This window comes from Ambystoma mexicanum, chromosome 10 (genome assembly GCF_040938575.1).
Source record: "Ambystoma mexicanum isolate Mex_15411 chromosome 10, UKY_AmexF1_1, whole genome shotgun sequence".
NCBI lineage: Eukaryota > Metazoa > Chordata > Amphibia > Caudata > Ambystomatidae > Ambystoma > Ambystoma mexicanum.
In genome coordinates, this window is record NC_090932.1 from 1,682,730,712 (window position 1) to 1,682,757,827 (window position 27,116).

Below are 27,116 nucleotides of genomic sequence, written 5' to 3' on the forward strand. Positions count from 1 at the left end.
AATAATTTTCGAACTGCATGCTACTGGTAATCTATTAGTTGTGATTGTTAATGTCTTTGCATTGTTGCTTTAGTGAGGATTTTTTATTTGCTTCAAGGTTTTTCCACACACATTCATTATTTATTTGTCCATTTACGAGTGTCATTTAATAACATTGCAAGGGGTTTAAAATCCGTTTTTCTCTCTTATTTGGGGAGGGAAGGTCAGATTGATAGATGTTTCCTGTTCCTTATTCCTGATTAACTGCTGCTTCTGTTTATCAACTCAAAATTGATTATTTGTTGGTTGAGGGAACATTGCGGGGGGAAATTCTAATTTGGGTGCTATCTGTTCTAAATCAAAATGTGCTCCTATTCCGCTGTGCTGTGTATATGTTCCACTAGAATGGTAAACCCTGTGCATTGCTGACATTCTCATTGTAATTATCACCCCATTGGTGATTGCTGCCCTTATTAAAAAGTGTATGATTTGTTTTGAATTTTAAAATAAATAAATAAATATTGCATTTTACCAACCAGCCTGGTTCATGGTCCATTGTGACCCGGGGTATTGGAAAAGGGTGTGTGATATGAGTGGTGTACCATCTCAATATTGAATCAATATAAAAAAGATAGGCATTTCGGTCGTGCGCTGCATACTAGGCCGAGACCAAAGTGTGTGTCGCCTGATTGAAATCCTTAACAACATCAGGTGTCTGCATCCTTTGCCTTTCCAGATCTTTTGAACTACAAGTCCCATCAGCCCCAGGCAGTTCACTCAATGGTGAGAGATCAAGAGAGCTGTAGTCTGAAACATCCGTCGAAACACAGATTGCGGACCCATAGTCTACATTTTGCCATTTTTTATTTCCTTAATTGTTAATGACTAATACAATAGCATTTTAAAAACACAATTGGTGGATGGAGAAAATAATTCTTCAAAATGGCATGATGGTGTGGTTCCAAGGGAAGATCAAACTCCACAACCAGTCCCAAACTGTGAACTGGGTGGGTGTGGGGGTGGGGGGAGCAGAATTGGGAGCTTGGTGACTGGGAGCTGGGGGTCCCAGGAAACAGGGAAAGGGCAAAAATGAAGACCTCATTATTGTCACAGGCTCGGGGTTCAAAAAAGGACAGGAGACTCAAATCAGATTGCAACAAAAGACTTTTACTGTTCAAAACAGATGTAGGGATGGAAGAAGGAGAACATTCAAAATTGTAGCATGAGGGACGCGCTGGATAATGAAGACAATTGGTTGGTTTCAAGGGTTACAGTGTTTCAGGCAACTGTGCCTTTAAGGCATAGCCTAAAGCACAAGGCGGGAAGAGGGAGGAGGAGGAAGGGGCGGAGCTTGAGAAACGGCAGTTAGAGTTTGTAAGAGGTTGAAGGAGATAATAATGGGAAGGAGCTCCCTATTACCCGGTGTTGCGTCCTTATTTGAATGGTGTTCAACAATCGGCAACAAGGTTTACTCCAGCACACCCGGGCTCCGACCTCGCACTGGTGATCCCGCCATGCTCCGATGGAGACTCCAGGAGATCCCGCGGCTGCACCTCCTTCCACGGCAGTCCGCCATTCCATACTGCCAAGGCGATCCCACCATCCACAGAAGTGCAGGCTGTGTCAGTGATCCTGTCAACACCTACTCTACACGGCAACCCGCCGTCAACCAGAGCGAGGCGATCCCGCCGACTCCGTCCCTCGCAGCAATCCGCTGTTTCATCCTCTGAACCATGTGGTGATCCTGCCGGCCCTCTCAGCAGGACTTTTTTCCTGACTGTTGGAAAGATTTCTCTCTGCTGCACCTTTCCTTCCATTTTTATGGAACCCTCAAACTTTTTGCTATTATTTTTTAATCTGACCTGTACTTTTCACAGTACGGTGAAGCCTTAAACTTCACTACACTGACCTTTGCTCATATGTTTTGGGGAAACTAATATGTCGTTTAGGCTATCAGTACTGGGAAACATTGTTTCCCTTAGTCATGTTACTATGTTTCTACTTTTGGTTATCTTTGTATCACTTGTGGTAACTTTTCATCATTGCGCACAGCAGCTTACACTGCAGTAAAACGGGTGCATATTTTCTTTGCTCTAAACTAACACTCAGAGGATTTTTGGTTACTCTAGGTGTGCTAAAAGGATAGGCTGGTGGCAGCAGTGACTTTTCCCCACTTTTTGGGGATTTTTGTCTTAACTTTACCGCGTTTGGCTACTGACTGTGGCTATGAGTCAAAAATGGCCGTGCCACGAGATCGTTCGCCTGTTCTTTTGCCATCTTGTTCCTTAGCCTTCTTCTTGGCCTCGTAGGCCAGGAAAATCCTTATAAGGACTTCCAGTGCCTGGGAAAGCAGAAGCTTTTGGCTGGCTACTAGAGGGCTGTGTGGGTTTGCTGGCAGGTTGTGGGCTGGGTCTGTCTGACTCCAATCCACAAACTGGTTTCAGTGTGTCTGAATGGTATGCATGAATGTTCCCACCAGTGGTCCTGGTTGGAGCACTGGTGGGGTATGTGTATGGGCTAGGCCTGCTATTGGCTAGTGGGAGTTTCAGCCCTTACCTGGATTTTAGGATCAGAAGAGGACCTCTGCACCCATTCTTCAGAGATCCTGGAGAAACCTGAAAGAGCCAAGTATTCTGTCCAGCTTTGAGACCTGAGACCCGACTGAAGGAGGCCTGGCAACCAACCTCTTCTGCTCTACTGGAGGAGCCCTGTCTTGCTCTTCATCTTTAGAAGTCCTGCGAAGGAGTTATGATCCTTGGAGTGAAGGGACCATCCATTCCAGATGTCTGCTTGGTGCCTTGCCAAATGAAGCCTTTAGAAGCCCCCTGGAACCATCCTGTGGTTAACTAGCTTTGTTTTAGGGCTACCGTGCTGCCGGTGTCACCGTACCGAGTTTCAGCCTGAAACTTGGAGGCTCCTCAGCTGGCCCTGAAAGACTACATTCTGCGAAATTTCGCCATCCTAGCATGGGGACCTGAGATAGAAGGGAAAGTCTGACCGGTGCTGCTGAGTCCTTTTGCGTCCCTGTGCACGGTGACCACCGTCCGAAAATGTCTTACCTGACCAGAGTCCAATCCAGAGTGGGGTGCTGTAATCGGGTTTTTTTGCATTCTTCTACCAGGAGTCCTTGCAACAGTAAAAGACACCAACCGTAGATCAACTCAAACCTGCAACCCCTGGGAATCAAGGACTGTGGCTTTTGGCGGGAAAAGCAACGTCGGACACTCTACCCTTGTTCTGCCAAGTCTGGGGAAGAATCAGAGTATGGGGGTAAGTTACAGAGTTTCTAACCTACACATACTCTCCTGTTATAAGTCAAAGGGCTTATAATAAAGCTAACACTTTTGGCTTTGCCATAGCTTGCTTGTGCATGACATCTGACTGTTGGGGCTACTTTTGGGCATTAGTGTAACTTGAACCCTAACCATAATAAATCTTCAGTGGACCCCAGAGACCCTGCCTGCATTTTTTCCTGCATCCTAAATTCTGTGGAACTGTATCCTGAACTATTGGGCACAAAGCCCCAGGCAACTTAGCGCTGGACAATTTTAGATAGGGATCATCTCTGTGGACCTTTTTGTGCATAATGCTTGTCTAACCTTTCCTTTGCAGGAGTTTCTGATTTGTATTGTGCTCTATAACCAAGTGAATGTATATATGTATGTAGTTTGATAGTGGTGCCTGATTTGTCTACCTGCTTGTAGTCATTTTTCTATAGTGTATTTTGGCCATAATTAAATAACTGTATTTTTATACATCCTGTCTAAGTGTAATCTGTGATTCCCATTGTGTGACCTCATTGTAGACCCTTTACAAGCTCACCCCCTCTGAAGAACCTAGCCTAGACCGCCTGTCACTGCTATCTAAACTGGTTTGGCTATAGCTTCCCAGAGTTATTCCTGTCACAATATAGGTTGGCCTTCTATACCTCTGTCCACCAGAGCACAGTATAGAAAATCAGTTGTAACACTCACGGCCCAGGCAACAGGAGCTGCGCATCATCACTGAGCTGGAGAGCGGGCCGATTCATAGACCGCGCTTCCAGCCCCAGAGCAATAGTGACAAGGTAAGACCTGCACCCTGCAGGCCATACACCGCGCAGCAACACCCTTGCAGTGGCAGATGGCCCGCCACAAATTTGAAAAGCCAAACCCACCGACAAGACTGAAAAGCAGGTGTAGAGAGAGAACCATCCATACCAACAGAAGGCCACCAAGGATGGACACCACACAGCCACTAGGTGATGGGGAAAAGAAAAACAGCCCATCCCAGCTGTTGTGGTGATCTGAGCCCCAAGCAAGCAACATAAAAGGTGCCATTGACACGCCAACCTGCAGAAAAGGGAGGGGAAAGCTCACAGCCAACGGCAAGCCCACTGTGAGTGGCCAAAGCTTTCCCGCACGCCAAGAGGCACATCCCCCAACCATGCCCTCAGTTTCAAATGCCATGCTACTGCGAAAGCCTCTCACATTCACGCTAGTCCCGCTAAGTGACAAAGGGCCCAGATGGGTTGAATCAGTCGAAGACTTCAATTACTTTGTCAAGGCTGCGGGAGTGGAACAATCACAGACGCTGTGTGACATGTTCATCAACCTGGTTGGTGCAGAAATAAAGACTATTATCAAGACCATCCTCCCAAGTGAGATGAACAACTATGGATCACTCATCGAGGCACTCAACAAAAAACTCATTATCAAACCCAATCGCGACTACTAGCGCTACGTCTTCAACTAATGCTCCCAAAGACCGGAGGAAACCCTAGACGAATTCATCACACACCTGCGGCTGAAGAGCAAACACTGCCGGTTTCACGCGTTTTCCGAAGAGGAAGCAATCAAACTACGTGTAATTGAAGAATTCCTGTCACCCACTTTCAGGAAACAACTGCTCAAGTAACCACTACCAATTGACGAAGTGAGCGAACTCACAAGACTATTCGAGAGAGTCGATGCACAAGCGGCATCAATCGAGAACGCACCAGGAACAAAAGGAGAGCGCAACGAGTTAATCACAGAGATTCCACTCTAGTGGAGAGCAGATCGTGGACCACCCACAGGACGACCAAGTAACCAAGCATTCCAGCAGACCCAAAGGCAGTGGTATTGATGTGGGATGAATTTTCCTCATTCCGGAACATGCCCAGCCCTCACCCAAAAATGCTCTGACTGCGGAAGAGAGGGGCATTTCCAATCCATATGCCGCGAAAGAAGGCAATTTCCCACGCCAAGAATGAACACTCCACTCTCAGGGAGACAATACAAGTAAGCATTTCAACAACAACACTACGCCCCACGGGCCCAGTCAACACCTTTCCAATGGCAAAGACAGTTTGTGAAAGCAATGGACAAAATGTCATATCAAAACCAAGAACAGGATTACGATCAGTCTGACACAAGCACACGGTTTGGTGATGAATTCGATGAACTCCCACACCAAGACCAATACTTTGAGGAACAACAACTACAGCAGATAGCCCACCCTTATGACTATGCCTACGATTATGACCGCCCTCAAGCGGAAGAATGTGTTAACCTCATCGAAGATGACAGAGAAGCAAAAGAAGAGCCTAAAATCACCATCAGCCTAGGGAACAGACACTCTTGCTTCTTAGTTGACTCAGGCGCTAAGGTAAATATAATGGGGGATCAAGAGTTCTTACTGTTGCCCTAGAAACCGTCCCTCACAAGGACATCATCAAGAATGTTCCAATGGGGAGGCCCACAACGGCTACACTCTGTGGGACAATTTCGACCTATGCTGGTACACAAGGGCCGAACTGTCAACTCCACGTTTCATGTGATCCGCAGCCGCACCAAATTCTGCTGCCTGTTGATTTATCACACAGCGAGCCAACTGTGAAGTGATTCAGTCGACCGAGACTACGTCAGACATCCCAGAAACGGTGCATGCGATGGACAGCATGTGCACCAGAGACCGCCTGATCTCAAGAGATCATCCAGGCCAAATTTTCGGAACTGTGCAAAGGACTTGGAAAACTGAAAAAAATGCTAATCAAGCTACACGTCAATGCAGTGGTCGAAGTGTATGAAAAGAAGTAGTGGAACTATGTTCCCTGCTGGCCTGACCCTGCTCCCCACAAACCCCATTGCCACAACCCCTCCCACACACAACACGCCCCCCCAAACACTTGCACCTGCTGTTTAAGGGAACGTTCAGTGCAGTGCACTGAAAGGGAAGGTTTCAACTTCTTCCTACACTTTTATTTTAAAACAAAACCATTCCGGAACGGTTTCTTTTCAAAATAAAAGTCTAGGAGCTGTACAAGGTAATTTAAAAAAGTATAGGAGCACCGCTCCCGACCGCTCCCGCTCACTTCGACCACTGCGTCAATGAATCAGTGCGCCCTGTCTCCAAGCACCCCAGGAGAGCAACAGGCAGTCGCAGGAGATTAACCTACTGCTACAAAATGAAATAATCGAGCGGGCCATCGGACCCACCCCTTGGGTCTCCCCACTTGTGATCATCCCCAAAGAAGGGGAGCACATTTGGCTGTGAATCGATATGAGAATTGCCAACACTGCAATTCAATGGGAACGACTCTCAGGCCCATTTATTGAGGACATGATAGTGCAGCTAAACAGGCCACCATATTTTTAAAGCTTGACCTGGTCCAAGGGTACCACCAACTGGAACTACTCCTGGTCTCGAGAGTTATCACCACATTCTCGACTCACGAGGGCCTCTTTTGATACTGACGCCTCAATTTCGGCATCTCCTCAGCGGCAGAGATATTCCAGGAGGCGTTCAGGCAAGTCATTTGCCCAATCAAATCTGCTCTGATCTACAGAAGCGACATCCTGGTCTTTGGGGTGACACAGGACATAGAGCTACAGAGCGTTGGCCTCACGCTCAACATAGGAAAATGCAGGTTCGACAAAAAATACCTCATTTCTTTGGACATGTTTTTTCTGATGCAAGGATGACACCAGACCCAGAAAAAGTGAGTACCATCACAAACCTCCAAGCACCACACCAAGTGGGTGATGTGCAATCTTTCCTCAGCATGGCGAAGTACTGTGCCCGGTACATCCCGCACTATGTTACCGGCACAGAGCCCCTGCAGCGACTACGACAAAAGGACACGATGTTCCAATGGACAGATGAATGCCAGGATGCATTTGAAAATGTCAAGTGAGCACTGGCTGAAGCAAGACGCCTTGCCCATTTTGACCCCACCAGGCAGACTGAGATCATTGTGGATGCCAGCCCAGTGGGACTCTGGGCCATCCTCACCCAACCAGCAGGGCGGACACTCACCCCAGACACATCATGGAATACCCGAGCAGGGCACTCTCGCCCACGGAAAAACCATACTCGCAGGCTGAGAAAGAGAGCCTAGCGGCAGTCGGCGGATGTGAATATTTCCACAACTTGGTTCTAGGGCAAAAATGTACCCTGATCACCGACCACCAGGCCCTTCTCTTCTTATTCGGGAACCCTAGGACCAAAATGCCACCAAGTATCGAGTGGTGAGGTATTCGCCTCCAGGAATACGACTACACCATCATTCACAGACCCGGGGGGGATGGGGAGGTTGGCCAGAACTCTGCGGATTACTTCTGGCGCCACCCCACGGGAGGCCAAATGACACTGATGAGCGACATAGAATACCTCAACTACGTCACAGCAAATGCTTGACGGCACTCTCACTAGACAGTTGCCTCTGCGTCAGCGGTCCACGCATCCATAGCACTGGCAATAAGACTAACCAGCAACAATAAGTGGAGAGACTACCACTGACAGCTCGCAAACCACCCAGGAGCCAGCAGACATGAGATCGAGAGACTGGCCAAAATACACAGGGAAGTAGCGGTCAAAGACCAATCGATACTACTGCAGGGTTGCAAGTTGGTCATCCCCCAGCATTGAGAGCAGAGGTCATAAAGGCAATTCACAAAGGGCACAGAGAGGCTGACAACATGAAAAAGCAACTGAGCACCACGAGAGTGGCTGTCGCTATACGCTGCAACCGACCCAAATCCCGGACAGACCCTGGGACCGAGTGGCGGTTGATTTCTACGGCCCAGTGGACACAGGTGACTATCTCCTAGTATTCATTGATGAACATTCACGATTCCTGATCATCAAAAAAATAGTCAGCACGGCATACCCGCAAGCTGCCACCACCTTCGATGAAGTACTGAGTGAATGGGGCATAGCCCACGCAATCAAATTGGACAATGGGCCCCCGTTCAGTGGCCATGACTTTGCTGCATTTGCAGAACACATGGGGTTCCATCATCCGAAGATCACCTCCAGATGGCCCCAGGCTACGGGATGGCCGAACAGTTCTGGCCTCCATCAAAAAGACTATCCAAAGAGCCCACGTTGAAGCTGTGAACCCCCCACCAGGGTTTGTGCAGGATGCACAGGGACTACCGGAATACCCCCCACAAAGTAACTGGCAGATCACCGGCTGAAATCATGATGCACTACCAGGTGCAGACTAGACTGGTCAGAAACCTGAATGACCCAGAAGAACCGAGTGAGGACATAACGGAGAGGGAGGCAGAGAAGAAAGAGCCCGCCAAACTACACACAGACAACCGTCGGAGAGCAATGCCCAAGAAATCTGTGGTCGGCGAGGCGGTCCTAGTAAGACAACCAATGAACAGGAAAACTGACACCCGATACTCACTGAGACCCCTCACCGTTGTGGTCCTCAAAGGGACCATGGTGACAGCGCAAGATGCTAAACACAAAGTCACAAGGAAGGTCTCGCAATTCAAAGGAGAGGAAGTGGACACACCAATAGCAGAACCAAGCCCAGAGGCAGAAGTGCCACACGACGACCCATGGCTGGTCCCAGACAGAGGGATGGAAAATGGAAATGAGCAAGCAAGTGAACCCACTGTTGAGGGAGCCAAAGGAGGAGGACGCTTCCCCCATGGCCATCAAGCGGCCCACCCGACTAGAAGAAGAATGCTGAACCCGCCTTTCAAACACTTGTCTCGGGTGGTGTTGCAGGCGACTGTGCCTTCAAGGCAGAGCCTAAAGCAGAAGGCAGGAAGAGGGAGGCGGAGAAAGGGGCGGAGCTGGAGAAAGAGCCATTAGAGTTTGTAAGAGGATGAAGGAGGTAATAAAGGGAAGGAGCTCCCTACTACCCGGTGTTGCGTCCTTATTTGAATGGTGTACAACACACTGCAAGACTAATATACACGGGGTGTACTGTTTTCTTCACCTTGTTGTGTAGGGTTAGGACATTGCACTTGTGGCCTGTGGAGTTACAGTTGTTTGCTGTCCCTAGGAATGTGGGTTGCCTCTGTGGGATCTCTTCTTGTGGTTGGCGGTGAATCACGGCGGTGACAGCGGGAACCCTGGGAGACACCACATGTCACCATGGCTGCTGTGCTGGTGACCATCCCTAGTAATACTGTTGCTCTAGGACCCATATCAGAGCTGGTTTGTAGATGGTAGTTCCTGTTCCCAGTCCCTCCAATAAGACCCAATGGCTGACAGCATCAGAGGCCTGCCCATCTGCCATAGTTTCCCCCATGTGGTCAAGCACAGGCCAGTTGCAGATCTAAAACGCTACTGTACGATGTGGGCGCCATTTGCATCCAAGCTGCCCTGTGATTGGTTGGGTGGACGCAAATTGCTGTTGGCATTGAGTCTATAAATGGACGGATTGTATAACCCATTTGGATGAAATCGTCCTTTAGGTTGTGACATTTGTAGGTTGTAACAGTTGGCTTGGATATGCACGTTGCCATCCTCGTCGTCGCCAGGCTCGGCGGAAGCTCGGAACCCACTTCACACGTCGGTTTGGGGCCTGTGATTGTTTTTCTGAGCAAGACGAGGGACTGGCAGAGCGGACACTGCCCTCGGGCTCTGGTGCACGCCTGGCGCCACCGCAGCCTATTACCATCCGGTGGAGTTCTCGGGAGAAGCCCCGGGAGAGCCCAGTGTGTCGAATTGCCGTCCTCGAGCTTCAGTAAATGCACCACGGGAGGGCAATACACCGCCCATTGGTGCAAATTGGATCCCAGCGCTTTTGAGGCAGGATAAAAGAGTTTGATGGCTACGTGTAATGTGTTTCTTATTTTAAACAGGGCCCAGGCAAGACTGGCAATGCCAGGGTCCGTGGAGGAGGAGAGCCCTGCAAGCGAATGTCTTGCGTAAGAACATTCAGTTCAGATGAATCGGGAAGGGCCGGTTCACTTGTTACTAAACTGGCCGTGCATCTTTCTGTGGTACGCCTCAGAGCCATTGCGGCCTTGCTTCCAGGGGCACGAGGAGTGCTCATGCACGAGCTCCCCGCTCTGCACCAGTGGTTGAAGTGTACGAAAAGAAGTAGTGTATGTTCTGGCCTGGCCTGGCCTGGCCTGCACCACTCTCCACAGACTCTATCGCCGCGCCCCCTCCCATGCACAATAAAACCCCCAAAACACATGTGCCTACTCTTTAAGGAGACGTCCTGTGCACTGCACTAAAAGTGCAAGTTCCAACCTCTTCCTACACTTTTATTTTAAAACGAAACCGTTCCGGAGCGGTTTCGTTTTAAAATAAAAGTATAGGAACGGTATGACTTAATTAAAAGAAGTAGAAGAGCAACGCTCCCGCCCACTTCGACCACTGCTCTGTACAAAAGGTTTGCCTTCTGTGTATTTTGCTAAGACACCAGGACATAAACTACTACTTGGTGACTGTGACGATTTAACTGCCGGGGCACCAGTGGTTCAGGGATGAATATCTGTTTCTAAACCATCAATCAGTCCCACACCTCTAGTGCACCAGAAGGGATCCGGACAGATTGGAAACACAAGTAAATTATAAACCTCCTTGTCCAATTTTGGTAACGTGGACAGAACGGCAGGCTTATCTCCGAAAAAGGTTGCAGATCGATGGTTACTTCCAACACAGCGAAAATACAATTATTGCCGAATAATAAAAGGGACTGTCCAGCCAAGGTTGTATAAAAAATAACTACTTTATTATTACTAAAACAGACAGTTCTAGCACACTACAAAATGCAACCCACTGTGTAAAGGAATGCAGAGGACAGACAGTTTCAAAGAAGGAAAAAGTATGCACTCTGGATACTGACAGGAGGGTAGTCGGTAAAATAATTAATCGCAATGGGATATGATATGATAGGTTATTTATAACGCGCTTAATACCCAGAGGTTTCTAAGCACGGACCCGGGAATCAAACCTGTTTTGCTTCGTGTCGCCTTGCTCCCAAGGCAGGTACGTTGCTGCTTAGCTATCCTCCTGAGACAAGGATACTGGGTTTTAACACAAAAGGAGCAATGGGTCATAGAATCTTACTGGGGGCCTTCAGAGAAGGACAAGGGGGACAGAATCAATCTTACCTTGTGCTTGTACAAATTCTTGGTGCTTGACAGTGTGGAGTCGGTTTCAGGGCGTTTTGCAACTTCTGCGACGGAACTCAAGATGGGAGATAGCTGTGGGTATTAGGCAGAAGGCAGTATGGCGAGCGAGGCTGTACAGACGGCTGCAGGCTGGCCTACACAGCAGCTCGGGGTCAGGACATTGTTGTCTCAGTGCTGGTTGGCGGGTCTGAAGCACTAGTCGAGGCGTCTCGGACAGCGTGAGCGACTGCAGCATAACAACAGTCAGCGGTGAGGTTGGTTGCAGTTTGAGGGGCTCGACTGGCTTGTGAATGTCCTTTAAGAAGGAAGCTGGCTGATGCTTGGCGATGCACTCCTCTTAGCTTCTTCACTGGGCTTGTGCCGTCCTTTAAGGCTGACGGGCCAAAGCTGAGTGAGTTTTGTAGGCAGCTGCCTTGTCCTTGGTTTGGTTCTGAGATACTCTAGCACTTACCACTTAGGAAGTTTTCTGCAGAGCCCAGCAGGGCGCACTGTGTGCTGGCTGGGTACCGGTTCTGGAGCTGCTGGTGGGTCCTCTAGATTCAGTATCTCCCTCTCTTCCCTCATAGATGTTTATGGGAGGGATCTTGCTTCCCTCTTGGAGGTCCTTGCCTTCCTTCTTTGGCGGAAGATGTAAGACAGTGTGTACCTTCAGCCTGGGTCCAATGCTGAGTTCTTCTTGCTACTCCTTGCAAAGTCTTCAGATGATCTGCCCAAAAGAGGGGCTCAATTCTCTATAAAAGCCAAATGGGCAACAGTGTTTGGTGTAGGCTAAGCCTACCTTAATGAACCAATCCTGGGTCCTCACCTACAGCCTCCTCTATGCATGAGGTCAGAACCAGAGTGCTTTGCAACAGAAAATGTAAAGGGGTCAAAACATGTAATACTAAGTCCCACCCATCTTCCTGTCTGTTGTGGATCAAAGGGTCTCTCTAGTTGATGGAGCTCACTGTGGTTCCTGATTAAAGTGGCAGGTCTCCCTTGAAGCTGTGTCGAAGGACTTTCTGTCTCCATCAATTCACATACTCGTACCTTCTGAATGGGGTGCCCCTGCGGGGGTTGCCTACTGTAAACACATAGTTCCAGACATGACAGCTCACTGTCATTGATACTTTAGGGCGGGAGCTGGCTTCAGGTTGAGACAGTGCATGTGAAAGATTGTTGGGGTTTCATGTCTCTTTTGTTAAACTCTGCAGCCAGGCCCTATGTGGGCCTTTTGAAGTATACTCTATTAGTATGTTAATTATGTTAATTGCTGCCACCATCTGCTGTACTTACACAAAAGTACAGGGCGGATCTATGGAACCTTTATTAGTTAATTGGGCTGGCCATGGCAGGTGGAAGGTGTTGCCTTCCTCTTCTCAGATGCCTTGTCATACTCTTGGCTGTCATGTTCCAATTAAATACGACAGGTGGGACAGCGCCTGTAGGCTTTGTCTACACAGAGTACACAGGTCTATGTCTATGTCGTGCGGTGAGCATAGAAAAATGTGTGCAGATTAGCCCCACACATTTTCCAGGGGTTCATTCACCATCATTCAATTTAATTTAAAATTGCAAAAAAGCCCAGGTGTGCGCACACCCATCGTGAGGATGATCAAATGCCTCACAGTGACAATCCGGTGCCAGCGTCTCCTGGATGTTTTCAAGATCCAGCCATGGGTGAGGTAGATGCTGGGCACAACCTCTCAACGCAAGGAGACGTGGGCGACACCCGGCAATTAAACAAGGCGGCCAAGCTCTGTAGCGTAGTCTAAGAGGTGTGGACATTCTGGTTTGTGTACTGGAGCAGTAAAGGACAAACAAGACGCGACGCCACTGAAGTGATGTGCGACACACTGTCCTATACCATCCAGAGGGACAATAGCGTTACCTGTTCATACCCTGGAGAGAAGACCCTTGAGAAGCAAAGCGAGAGCGAAACCAGGTGCTGTAGCAACAGGAAGCGTGAAACCCATAATCTGAAGGAGAGAGACAATTAAAGAGAAGGTATCCATGGAAACCTAGTCAGGAGACCAAAAGGGAGTATCACCCCAGACTGATGGAAGCAGACCCTGAGGTGCCCTTACATGTACTCAGCAGTGAGACACGCTCATGATGGCTTATGATAATCCCTGGATGTTCTTTCTGTATACGAGCATATACTCATGCCGTTCTGTGCCTGCCTACTCCGCCCTAGTTTGCACTGCCCACTTGAATTACGTGCGTGGTTGCAGGAGCGTGTCGCGGAACCTTCGCCTAAGCCTTTAGTAACAGTGAGACAGTGATGGAGAAATTGGCCCAGGCAATCGGTTAAGTGTGAAAGTAAAATGGCCACCAGTACATGGGAGGAGCGTCAGTGGCACGTCACTGGGTACCGCGCGGCAAAAGTTCAGGTATCTTGACGCAGGAGCCTGGCACATGTTTTCCTAAACACCTTCATGGGCCAGAAAAGAACCTTCTTGTGGCCTTCTCTGAAGTCCTGAGACCTGTCAGATATTCATTGCTCATTCCTCAGACCCCCACCGACGTGGAGAGGGCAGGAGCCCCCCACCACCGTCCAGGACCGCAGGACGTCCAGGATTCCAACGGAGACCCCCGACTCGACGGAGGCGGCCTGATCCCCTCACAGGATCCGCAGAGGCACCCCCCTGCTTCTGGCTATCTGCTCCCCCTGGGCACCCCAGCACAGAAGCCCCTACCGCCTCCTGCACCCCGAGAAACACGCGCGCCGACATTATTTAAAAAAAAACAAAAACAAAATGTCGGGCGCGATGCGGCCCGAAAGCGAGGCTTGGCATCACACGTTGCCTAGCAACGGTGTGTAGGCTGCCTTTAAGCCCACACATCCGCCGGCAGGCGGAAGCCGGTGGCCACCCAAGGCCAACATAAGGCCGTCTGCCCTGTTTGCCCCCTCAGACCCCCATCGACGTGGAGAGGGCAGGAGCCCCCCACCACCGTCCAGGACCGCAGGATGTCCAGGATTCCAACGGAGACCCCCGACTCGACGGAGGCGGCGTGATCCCCTCACAGGATCCGCAGAGGCACCCCCCTGCTTCTGGCTATCTGCTCCCCCTGGGCACCCCAGCACAGAAGCCCCTACCGCCTCCTGCACCCCGAGAAACACGCGCGCCGACATTATTTAAAAAAAAACAAAAACAAAATGTTGGGCGCGATGCGGCCCGAAAGCGAGGCTTGGCATCACACGTTGCCTAGCAACGGTGTGTAGGCTGCCTTTAAGCCCACACATCCGCCGGCAGGCGGAAGCCGGCGGCCACCCAAGGCCAACATAAGGCCGTCTGCCCTGTTTGCCCCCTCAGACTCCCATCGACGTGGAGAGGGCAGGAGCCCCCCACCACCGTCCAGGACCGCAGGACGTCCAGGATTCCAACGGAGACCCCCGACTCGACAGAGGCAGCGTGATCCCCTCACAGGATCCGCAGAGGCACCCCCCTGCTTCTGGCTATCTGCTCCCCCTGGGCACCCCAGCACAGAAGCCCCTACCGCCTCCTGCACCCCGAGAAACACGCGCGCCGACATTATTTAAAAAAAAACCAAAAACAAAATGTCGGGCGCGATGCGGCCCGAAAGCGAGGCTTGGCATCACACGTTGCCTAGCAACGGTGTGTAGGCTGCCTTTAAGCCCACACATCCGCCGGCAGGCGGAAGCCGGCGGCCACCCAAGGCCAACATAAGGCCGTCTGCCCTGTTTGCCCCCTCAGGCCCCCATCGACGTGGAGAGGGCAGGAGCCCCCCACCACCGTCCAGGACCGCAGGACGTCCAGGATTCCAACAGAGACCCCCGACTCGATGGAGGCGGCGTGATCCCCTCACAGGATCCGCAGAGGCACCCCCCTGCTTCTGGCTATCTGCTCCCCCTGGGCACCCCAGCACAGAAGCCCCTACTGCCTCCTGCACCCCGAGAAACACGCGCGCCGACATTATTTAAAAAAAAACAAAAACAAAATGTCGGGCGCGATGCGGCCCGAAAGCGAGGCTTGGCATCACACGTTGCCTAGCAACGGTGTGTAGGCTGCCTTTAAGCCCACACATCCGCCGGCAGGCGGAAGCCGGCGGCCACCCAAGGCCAACATAAGGCCGTCTGCCCTGTTTGCCCCTGTTCGCTCCGGGGAGCTACTGCTTCTTAAGGTAAAAACTTTTTAACGCATTGTACGCGGATGATAGATTATTTACTGGACTTTAATCCACGTGAGTACTGTTACTGTTAAACTGCTATGCTATAACTAGCTACAGTAGTGCTCCCCTGTTACCCCTATCACGTGCTATGCCCCTTGCCCTGGCCCAGACACCCATTGTCCTATGTTGTGCTTTTGATTGTTAAATGATTCATGCTATGCCTGGTGCTGTGCCTCACGGTAAACCACAAATATACTGTGCTCCATGGTCGCCTACAGACCACATCTCAGTTGTGTTGTGCCTCTTGGTCGCCGCCTACAGACCAGTCTAGAATTGTATTGTGCCCTATGGTCGCCCACAGACCACATTTCAGCTGTGTTGTGCCCCTTGGTCGCCTACAGACCATTCTAGAATTGTATTGTGCCCTATGGTCGCCCACAGACCACATTTCAGTTGTGTTGTGCCCCTTGGTCGCCTACAGACCAGTCTAGAATTGTATTGTGCCCTATGGTCGCCCACAGACCACATTTCAGTTGTGTTGTGCCCCTTGGTCACCTATAGACCAGTCTAGAATTGTATTGTGCCCTATGGTCGCCTACAGACCACATTTCAGTTGTGTTGTGCCCCTTGGTCAAAATGCTCTTTTGTGATACAGACTGCCCCAAACTGTCCTGATTTACTCTGTGATCTGACCTTCTGCGTTTTTGCACACTTACATGTACATCCCTTGTTTACCAATGCAGCCCCCTAGCCCACACCCCAAAGCGCCTACATACCTCCCTTCCACTTTTTCCATCTTTCTCACATCCCTCTCCTTTCTGGCCACCTGCAACATGCTGCATGCGCACCTAGACCAACATGCCCACCTTTGCCCCACCCCTCCAACAGACCTCATACACAAAACACCGTCATTTGCACTCCATCCCACACTCAACTCCCTTACCGACCCGGTCGGACACCACCCACTCCACCTCAGGCTCTGCAGACTGAGAACTCGCACTAAACACCTCCTTACTCTCCGCAGTACTCCACACTCCACATTACTTAGGAACTACAGACTCAGCTCTCGCACCCATACATCAGCCGCCCAGACTTCCTTCCCTGACCACGCTCACTACCTTAGCTCTCACCACGCTGCATGTGCCACGCCCAAGCCTCACACACCCAAATTCACACCGCCCACCCCCAGCACCACCAACACACACACTCTACATCCAAACTTAAGATGCGCCCTCATCAACGTGCGCTCTGTCCATGCCCATGCCATTGAAATCAATGACCTTATCTCTACCCATAATCTTGACATACTTGCCATCTCCGAAACTTGGCTCCATGAAGCCTCCAGTCCTTCCATTCACCTCGCTCTCCCTGAAAACTATACCATCCTTAGACAGGACCGTAAAAACTTAAAAAGTGGTGGCGGCGTAGCCCTCATCTTCAAGGACACCCTCTCCATAAGAATGTGTAATCAACAATGGGACAATAACCCGATCTCCTCACTGCCAAACTAGCCCTTTCACCTAATTGCACCATAAACTTCTTTATCACCTACAGACCACCAGGATATCCTCTTGACTACCAAAAGCAACTCCTCCAAAACATAGGCAACAACCTCAAAAGCACCACCAAAAGCATCCTACTAGGGGACATTAATCTTGGCTTAGCTGACCCGAAGGACAAAGCAGCCGCAAATTTAGCCAAAGAATTATCTAACATGGGGTTCGAACACAAAGTTACTGCACCCACTCACAGCAAAGGCAGATCCATTGACTGGCTAGCTGATCACAACTGCTCATCGGCAATTACCTCCATCTCAGCCCTTCCATGGACGGACCATCACCTCATCCAATTTACCATTCCTACCACGCCTACTCATAAAACCTTAACCCATGCCCCACCCGCTAAAGTAAGAAGCTCCAAAAAACTCACTGCTGCCAACCTCGCCCCTCTCCTTGATACCTCACAACTCAAGCATCCATTCCCCACTGACCCTACATCTCTAGCCAACATCTATTCCAGCACACTCACTCAAGCCATCGATCTCATTGCCCCGCTAGAAGAAAAAAAAGGGAAAAAATCTATGCACTGCAACTCCTGGTTCACTGAAGAACTATCCGTCCTACGCACCAAGAAACGCAAAGCCCTAACCAGGTGGCAAGCAGCGCCTAATCAATCCTCGCTTAAAGACTTTAAAGAGATCTCTCTGACCTACAAAAAAGCCATATTCCTTGCTAAATCCGAATCCTACAACCAGAGAATCACTAATGCCAGTTCCAAATCAAGAGAAATTTTCTCCATATTCAAAGAACTCACCACACCAGCCTCTAGCCCAGACAAAATCATCAAGGATGAAGCATGGTGTACAGGCATCCAGGCTGCTCTCCTCAACAAAGTTAAATCACTCCAAGACAAAATAGCCTCCCAACGCAAAGCTCTCAACACCCCCACCTGCCCGCCCATACCTCACACCAACAACTCCCCATCACAAACACCCCTTTGTGCCTTCAGAGAAGTCTCGGAGACGGAAGTCAATGACCTCCTTAAAAAAATCAAACCCTCCACTTGCAAAGGGGATATCTGCCCACCCTCCGTAATCAAAGAGAGCGCAGAATACCTCACCCCCATAATTACGGCTTTTATCAATGCCTCTTTCACATCTGGAAGTGTACCACAATGCCTAAAAGAAGCCTGGGTCCGCCCGCTCCTAAAAAAACCCTCCCTTGATCCTTCCTCCCCTAACAACTACCGCCCCATCACCACCGTCCCCTTTCTCCTTAAAATCTTGGACAAAGCTGCACACAATCAAATCCAACACTACCTGGAAACAAACACCATCCTAGGCAAAAGACAGTCAGGTTTCTGCAAAGGCCATGGGACTGAAACTGTTCTTCTAGATTTAAAAAATCAGATTACTAAAATAATGGACACAGGCAAACCTGCCCTCCTCCTCCTACTCGACCTTTCTGCAGCATTCGATTTGGTCGACCACAGCATTCTCACAACGCACCTCTCCAATGCTGCACACTTCTCTCACAAGGCTACCACATGGATCACATCCTTCCTTGAAGGCAGGGCCATGAAAGTGTACTCTGACCAGGATAGCACCCCCCCCACCACTATCAATTGTGGAGTCCCACAAGGGTCCTGCACCGCACCGACCCTCTACAACCTATTCACCAAACCCCTCTTTGACCTACTGGACACCCTCAACATAGCGTACACCAACTACGCTGATGACATGCAGGTCCTCCTCCCCCTCTCTGGAGACTACGACCTTGACTCAGAAGCCCTGCTCAAAATCTACTCAACTATCCAAACATGGATGGCTATCAATGGCCTCTGCCTAAATGGAGACAAAACCGAAATCATCATCCTAGCCCCTAACGAAACTCTAACCAAACTCAGCCCCAATTACTCGTACTTGATCATCGACAGTATTAGCATACCTGTCTCCTCTGCCGTCAAGACCTTAGGAGTCTACATTGACGCGACACTCTCAATGACAAGACAAACCAGCGCCCTTGCCTCAGCTTCTGCTCTGACTACCAAACTCATCTACGCCATAAAACCCTACCTCACCACGCCCAACTGCCTCTCCATAGCCAGAGCTACTATAGGAGCCAGACTGGACTACTGTAACGCCCTCCTGGCAGGCACCTCATCAAAAAACCTAAACAAGCTCCAAATAGTACAAAACAATGCCCTCCGTGCTGCACTACACATGCCCAAAACTGACCATATCTCACAGGCCAGAAGACGCGTCCATTGGCTCCCAGTCAAGGAAAGGATCAACTTTAAAATCCTCACCCTCACACACAAATGCATTAACCACACAGCACCCCCCTACCTATCTGAGAATATAACCAAGAACTCCTCCATCCGCCCCAGAAGAAGTCACCACGCCAACCAACTCCAAGTACCCACTGTAAAAAGAGCCAAAGCCGGCGGCATTGGCTTCCCTCACATAGCACCTAAGCTATGGAATGCCCTCCCCAACGCGCTTAGAGCAGAACCATCTCTGTATCTCTTTCGCAAATCCCTCAAAACCACGCTATTCAACTAACTCCACCTTCCCTTCACCCACCTCAGCTCGCACACATCTGATACGAAAAGTGTTCGATACGAAATGCTTCCTGTAACGAAAATTGCTTTGTAACCATCTTCCTTCCATTGTAACCAGACTATGTATGTATTCATGTAACAGCGCCACGATGCTCCCGGGCTGATGTGCGCTTTAAATAAATCTGAATAAATAAATAAATAAATAAATAAATAAATAAATAAATTGCTTCCAACTATTGTGAAGTACAATCTCTATGTTATGTTACTCTTTTCATTGTATGGCAGCCTCAGGAACCAAATGTTTGGCCCGGAAATACAATCGAGGCGGAGGGTGCCTGCATCGTGATGGCTTGCAACAGACAATAGCACAAGGAGGCGGCATAGGTGCAGGGTCCTAAATAGCGGGGAGTCGGGGAGTGATGAGTCAGTGAAGATGGGGGTTAAGAGTTCACCTTGTAATGTGAAAAGATGGAGATTCAGTGCAGACTTAAAGGAGCGGATGGCGGTATCCAGGGGTCGAGGTGCCTGAAAAGAAGTAGCAAACTCTGTTCCCTGCTGGCCTGTCCACGCTCCCCACAAGCCCCATCACCACAACCCCTCCCACACGCAATCCAAACCCCCAAACAAACACGCCTGATGTTTAAGGGAATGTTCAGTGCAGTGCACTAAAGTGCACGTTTTAACTTCTTCCTGCCAGTGGCGCCCCCAGAATATTTTTATAGGGGTGGCCTGGTGAGGCCATAGGAAATCTTGGGGTGGCACACAAATCTCTCCTTATCTCTCCTCCCTTCTCTCTTTCTACCCCCCCTCCCGTTCCCTTCGATCCGCTGACCTTTTCCTTCTCACTGTACCTCCATCCCCCTGTGCCTCCTCCAGTTTCCGCTCCTTCCAACTCCTAGCGCCTCTGCACTGGAACTCCCTTCCTCTCGCAATCCGCTCCACCTCGACCTTCTCCTCATTCCGCACTTCCCTTAAATCTCTCCTCCTCTATTCTCCTCCTTGAAACCCCCTCCCCCTCTGCATCCCCTCCCTCCTTATTCTTTCCCCTTGACTATCTTTCTCCCCTCTCCCACCTCCCCTCTCTCTCCCTTCCCTTTCCCTCCTCCAACTCATCATCACCCCTCCCCCTCAAGCCAGTCCCACTCCCCCATTCCTCCTTTCCCCTTCAGTTAATTGTTCTTTTCACTGGTTTGTTGAATGATTCATATTGTAATTTTGCTTCCACCGTTATATTGTTTATGTTTTTATGTATTAAGTTGTTCCACTGTACAGCGCCTTTGTTGTAAGGCGCTTTATAAATCAAAAAATACAACTACAAACACATAACTGCACATAGGAGGGGGCGTGGTAATGATGTTTGTGGGCAGTGGGGGCTTCTTTGGGTACACTTCGACCATTGACCGCTAGCATCTGTACTCTATTACGCATCTAAGATAGATGCAAAAAAGGCCCAAACTGTCATTGACAAATGTGGTCCACTTTTTTTCAGGTTCCATGGCCTTTTTTTTTGGTCACAGTTTCACCATGTGTCAAAAACTAAGAATTGCAAATCTGTTAGAAAAGAGTAACATGTATGATACTTTCTACCCCATCAGGTCTCTCAAGTACGGGTCCTTAATATTAAAAACAGAACTGCTAAGCAGTGGCTGGCCATCGAGAACTACCCACTTAGACCGGTGTCTCTGGGTGAGTGGCTATGGGCCCCTAAGAAGTCTTTCCCTATTAGTATATTGCAGCACTTTCTGATGGGACCCCTTTTGAAACTATGGTGGAACAAAAAAGAGATCGAACGTCTTACAACCTGGCCTAGCCCCATTGAGCTGTATCTGGGCTCCACCCATCAGAGACAGAATTCATGAACAGTCCCGGTATCAGGAATCGTATGAAGCGGGCTTAGAAAGAGTGGGGCAAATCCTAAAGCGAGATGGATGCATGTCAATCCAGGACCTGGAGGCAGGACTGCATATGAGATCCTTTGATGTGTTCAAATACCTGCAACTGAAAGGTATGCTCACGAAATCAGAGTGAGTGGAAAGATGAGCTTCAAAGAGACCTCACCAATTTTGAACGGATACTTAGCGACACCCACTCGAGTAAAGGCCTCACCTCCCGTCTATTCGGATCCATGATAGTGGAACAGGAAAACAACCTGGAGAATCTAAAAAAGAGATGGGAAAAAGATCTAGGTCCCCCACTATCAGACCAACTGTGGTCAAAGATGTGTGAAATGGTGCAACAAAGATCTATCTCAACGCAATATAAACTGCATGGTCTGAAGGCACTGGTGGCAGTACGACCCCCCTCAGACTCTCAAAGATGTTCAGTCATGCTAGCCCCTTGTGCTGGAGGGAGTGTGGAAGCCCTGCCGATTACTGGCATATGTGGTGGGCTTGTCTCAAATCCCAAACGTATTGGAGTGAAGTTCTGGCCTGGATAAGGAAAATAGAAGTGATTACCAGGGTCAGGGACCCAAAGCTGGTGTTATTCAGACTTGAGGAACAAGAAGGGCGCAGGGTAAAGTTCTGCAAGAACTCACTGGTGATACAGACTCCTGCTGGCCGCCTGGGTCTGTATCACCATAGGCTGGAAAGAGAATGACCTTCCGACAGAGAAAACATGGGCCAGAAAAGCCAGAGGACTCTACGCAATGGAAAACATTACGGGGGCCATGCACAATATATCCCCTAGCAGGGAAAGGGAATGGGCTCCCTTCCTCGAAGCCTACAAAGGAATGAATGAATATCCCAAGCCCCAAGTACACTCATTGAACAATTTGCCCGTGACCCAAGGACCAAAACTCACGCCCTGTCTCGTCTCCATTGCGGGGCAAAGGGGGAATAAGAGAGGGAGGTGGGAGTTAAAATCAAGTTAAATTTTAAATGTTACCCAAACTGATACTTTTGCCGAGATTAATTTTTGAGCACTGTTCAAGAGAGGTGCAGTTACATACGCTTTGAAAACAATCAATAAAAGTAATTTTGAAAAAAAAAAACAGAACTGCTACAGCCTAGCTGCAAAAATTATAGAAAATACCCTAGTCATTTATATGGGAGCCACGTTTCATATGCACATTCAAGAGACACCTCGCCTGACAGCCAGGGTAGTTTCTAGCAAACTTGGTGCCCAAGGTGAAACCTCAGAATGCGCCCCCACCCCACTGACTGGCACATGTCACTCCCAAACTACACCTCTGCTGTGCGACAAAACCCCTCCTCAATATGAATAAATAATGCTATATAAATGAAGCTGGTCTCATTACATTGTAATTCAAGTACTTTACAGAAGAATTCTAATGTGAAAACACAGCTGTTGCTGCCCAAGTAAATGGTTTTTCTGTCACCTGCTCTTAGGGAAGGCCTTGCCTGAATGCAGTTTTAAACTGTCCGTACTGGCACACTGCGGTGTGAACAGCCTATAGGGGTCTGAGGGCCCACTGACCTGGCCCTGTGTTGCAGGTGTTGTGTTCGTATCACCTCACTTGTATTTTTCGCAAGGGGCAATACTAGACTAACCATATGAATTATTTTCTGATAGAAGGTTATAACTCCAAGATGGACAGTCTGGTACACTCTTATTGTGCTCTTTCAAAATACCTCTCTGAGAGTGGGAAAGGGGACAAATAGCACCAATGAGGATTCCTGTATACTTTGCATTAAATCACAGAGCCTTTCAGGACTATAACAGTGATCAGAGATCTCTACATTTGATAAACAACTCTGTGATAAAAGGATTGTATGTGTGAATCTCTAAATAACTGATGGATGTCTTGTTGCTCACATCAGGGTTCACAATACTCACCCTAACATTAAAATGTTTGTACCTTGAACCATACATGCTCATTTGGACAGCTTACATTTTTGGATGCGAGTATAAAATGGCTGCAACATCAGCCACTCAAATGGGGTACACCATACAAGGGCTCTTTTGCTTCTTGTTTAAGTGTGGGGACAGTATGGCATGCTCGTCAGAGTCACATACACAAAACAGTCCGGTGTGCTCCTATATGGACATTAGGCACATCAGACAAAAACAGGTATATGTACTGTTGCATAAGGGAGCATCACATTGACACCATTAACCAACAGGGTCAGGGTGGTGACTTGTGCAGAACACAAATTATTGCTGCACACATCACTGCATTGATTTGCCATGGACTACTGTCTGCATGGTGACACACAATGAACTCCACTTTCCTAATCAAGGTGCCAAGTGACATTGAGTTGCCATCTGGTCTGTTGTGCGCCCGGGCCAAGAAACAGGGCTGCTGACAACCATAAATGGAAAGATTCCCAACTGACTAAGTTATGATTCTATTGTGGGAAAAAAAGGCTCGGCAGTCTGGCTCAGTTACATATATATAATCCAATAAAGCAACGCCAGGTCAGGGTGCCACACAGACACACTCTGCTTACCTCAGCTCTGTGAAGTGTGGTGGAAATAAATCTCTCGGCGCCGCAGGGCAGCACAGGTCTCCATCTCCTTTTGCAGTGCCACCAATCCAAAAATATTGGCAGCATATTAACTTTGCCCCCAAACTGGCACTTCAGTTTAGCACCTGGCACTGCGGCCAGTTGCTAATAGCTTTACTGCCATGGACCTGCATGGCTTCTGGGCTCATAATAGCCTGTGTAGCTCTGAGCAATAATGCTTAGTTATCAACAACTTGTGAAAAAAAGCCTGGTCCTACCATAATTAAAGAAACACAATTTAGATCCATCCTGAGGGCCATAAACTATAAGCTCATATCAATGTTTCATTTCACAGCTGTAGTTATTGACTCAGAGGTAATGGTTCTGAAGCTGACATCATGGATGTGCATAGGAAATGAGTATGTTTTAGGGGTAGAGGTCATCCGCAACATAATTAGCATTTGACACAGTGGCATACATACAGTAGTCTCCTTGACTGGGCGATGGGGATTATTGAGGCGGCAATGCCCTGGATGCACTGTTATTATGAACAGAGATCAGGGTGCCAGCTAAGTAGTTCTCTTTCTGCTTCCATTGGTGACCGCACCCAAGTCAGTATAGTAGGTTAGCCATGGAGGGTTACTTTTTGATACGCTTCTGCCATTGCAACCATAGGTACAGAGATTGGTGAAATCCTCCCACTGTCTGTCTGTACACCATGTCAGATGTTAAGTAGGCAGCATCGAACATTCTAGTTACAGGCGGTCCCTTTATCTTGTGTTTTATACTGCTCTGCTATGTTCCTAAACATCTCCAAGAAGGCGAGCTTCCAGCTGTCCAAAAGAGGGCTGTTTGCATTATGCTTGACCTCGAGAATTACAGCAATGTGTCTATGCATCGAAAAGCACCTGGCTAGTTACAGTCCCTGTGAGTTTCCAGATGCACCTTCGGGTTGCCAACCTGGTCATGGTGTGAAACAACACAGTATGTGCTGCGCAGACAGCACAACAACCTACATGCAACCAGAACTTTGGAAACCTGGAAATAAATACAGCCTGGGAAGCACGAGCCAATTGCCAAAGCAGAAATGCGCGCCTCCAGGCTCAGGCTGTATTTATTTCCATGTTCGTCCACTGTGGGCGGCGGGCTTCGGCAAACCGCAGCAAAAAAGAAAAAGCAAAAAAATAAAATACTTTTTTTGTTCGCACTGAACTGCTGGGCATGCTATTTTCAATGCACAGTTCAGTGCGAAGAAAAAAGAAAAAACAGTTTTTTTTTTCAAATTTCACAGGGTGGCCGGTGGGGGGGCCAGCATTTTTATAAGGGTGGCCACGGCCCCCCTTGGCCACCCCTTGGGGGCGCCCCTGCTTCCTGCACCTTTATTTTAAAAGTAAACCATTGCGTATTGTATAGGAACTGTACAACTTTTTTTTAAAGTTGAGGAGCACCGCTCCTGCCCACTTCGACCACTCTACTATTCTATTCTTTTCTATTCTAAAGAATGTTTATTAGGCGCCAACTCGCCCGCAGGCCTCCGAGCGCTCACAGACAATACAAACATGGAACACAGAGAGGGATAATAATGGCAGTGATTAGCAGTCAAAGACAAGCAGGGGGAGGAAGAGTAGGAGACCTAAGTTCCTCCTCTATGGAACAGGTACATGTTCAAGGCTTTCCTGGACTGGGCAGTTGACAGGAGCTGCCTGATAGAAAGGGGCAGATGATCCCAGACCCGTGGCCGCCAGGCATTAAAGCTCAAGTCTCCAAATCCCTTGGGTTTAAAGCACGGTTGCAGTAATAGTTCCTTGTTATTGGACCACAGCATTCGCCTGTGAGGCAGTCCCATTATTCGTGATTCAAGATAGCGGGGGCAATACCTGCAAGGCATTTATACACCAGGCAAGATGCTTTAAAGTGAATCCTCTGATGGACAGGGAGCCAGTGCCGTTTCTTGCGGGCATCGGAGACATGATCTCTGTGTCGGATGCCGCATATGGCTCTGACAGCCCATTTCTGAATAGTCTGCAATTCGTTTACGTTTGCTTGTGAGGTGCCGACTAGGAGCCCATTGCAATAATCAAGCCTGGTATTAATGGTACCTGTGGCTATCAAGGCCCTGTTTCCCAGTGACATATGGCTGTATCGGCCAGAACAGTTGTGTTATGTTGGTGCTGCTGGAGCTTAGATAGGAGACATGTTTGTTAAAATTTAATTTGCAATCGAAAACCACCCCCAAGATTTTAACGTGGTTAGAAAGCTGAATACTAGCCCCACCTATTGAAAAAGCCTCTACTCTGAGGGCCTAATGTCTTAAGCTTAGCCGTACTGCAGAGTCTTAAAATCTCGGGTTTCCTGTCGTTTAATGCCAGTGGGTTGTTTTCCATCCAGACTTTAATGGTATCAAAGACCCAACTGACCAACAGTGAGTCTGCCTCATAGGAGCCTGGCAATTCCAGGATAATCTGGGTGTCGTCACCATAATTTGCATATTTGACACCCAGACTATCTAAGAGATCAAAAAGAGGTTTTGAATAGATGTTGTACAACAGGGGGGACACACTGCATCCTTGTGGAACACCATTGTCTGCATTGAGAATTTGAGGTGTTTAAGAACAGACTAAGTCAATGACTCACCCCCTGAAGTGTGCCTGAAATAAACCTTTAATGAGTCTAGCAATTACTGTATAGAATTCCAGAAAGACACATTATTTGTTATTCCTATTCTTTCTTATTTAGTATCACTGGTCAAAGTGTTACGCTTGTGGTATCCGCTGGTTTTTTAAGGGGCCTGAACAAGAAAGCAAGCCACTCTAGAAACAAAGAGCCACATAGCGCTCGCCACAGCCCGGAAGCTTACATAAAAAAAAACAAAAAACATTTTTTGTTAACTTTTCTGTTTAGGGGTAGCAAGGGAGACCCCTGGTGACCCCCACCTCTCTTGGCCCTGCAGTTCTGGTCAGCGTCACTACTCCTGGTCTTCTAAGGCCTTCTTCTATGTCTACTCCCTGCCGCTCCATTGCTGTGCTCGCCTAACAATCATCGCTGAAGAATCTGTTACCTTAGCCTGCGTTTGCTAACTTTTCCCACCACGACGCTCTTAACATTTTCCATTCCGGTTTTAAGTTCACATACCTTCAAGAAACTGCTGGCCCGAGAAGTCATGATATTTCTAAGACAAAGATAAAGACTCGGGGCC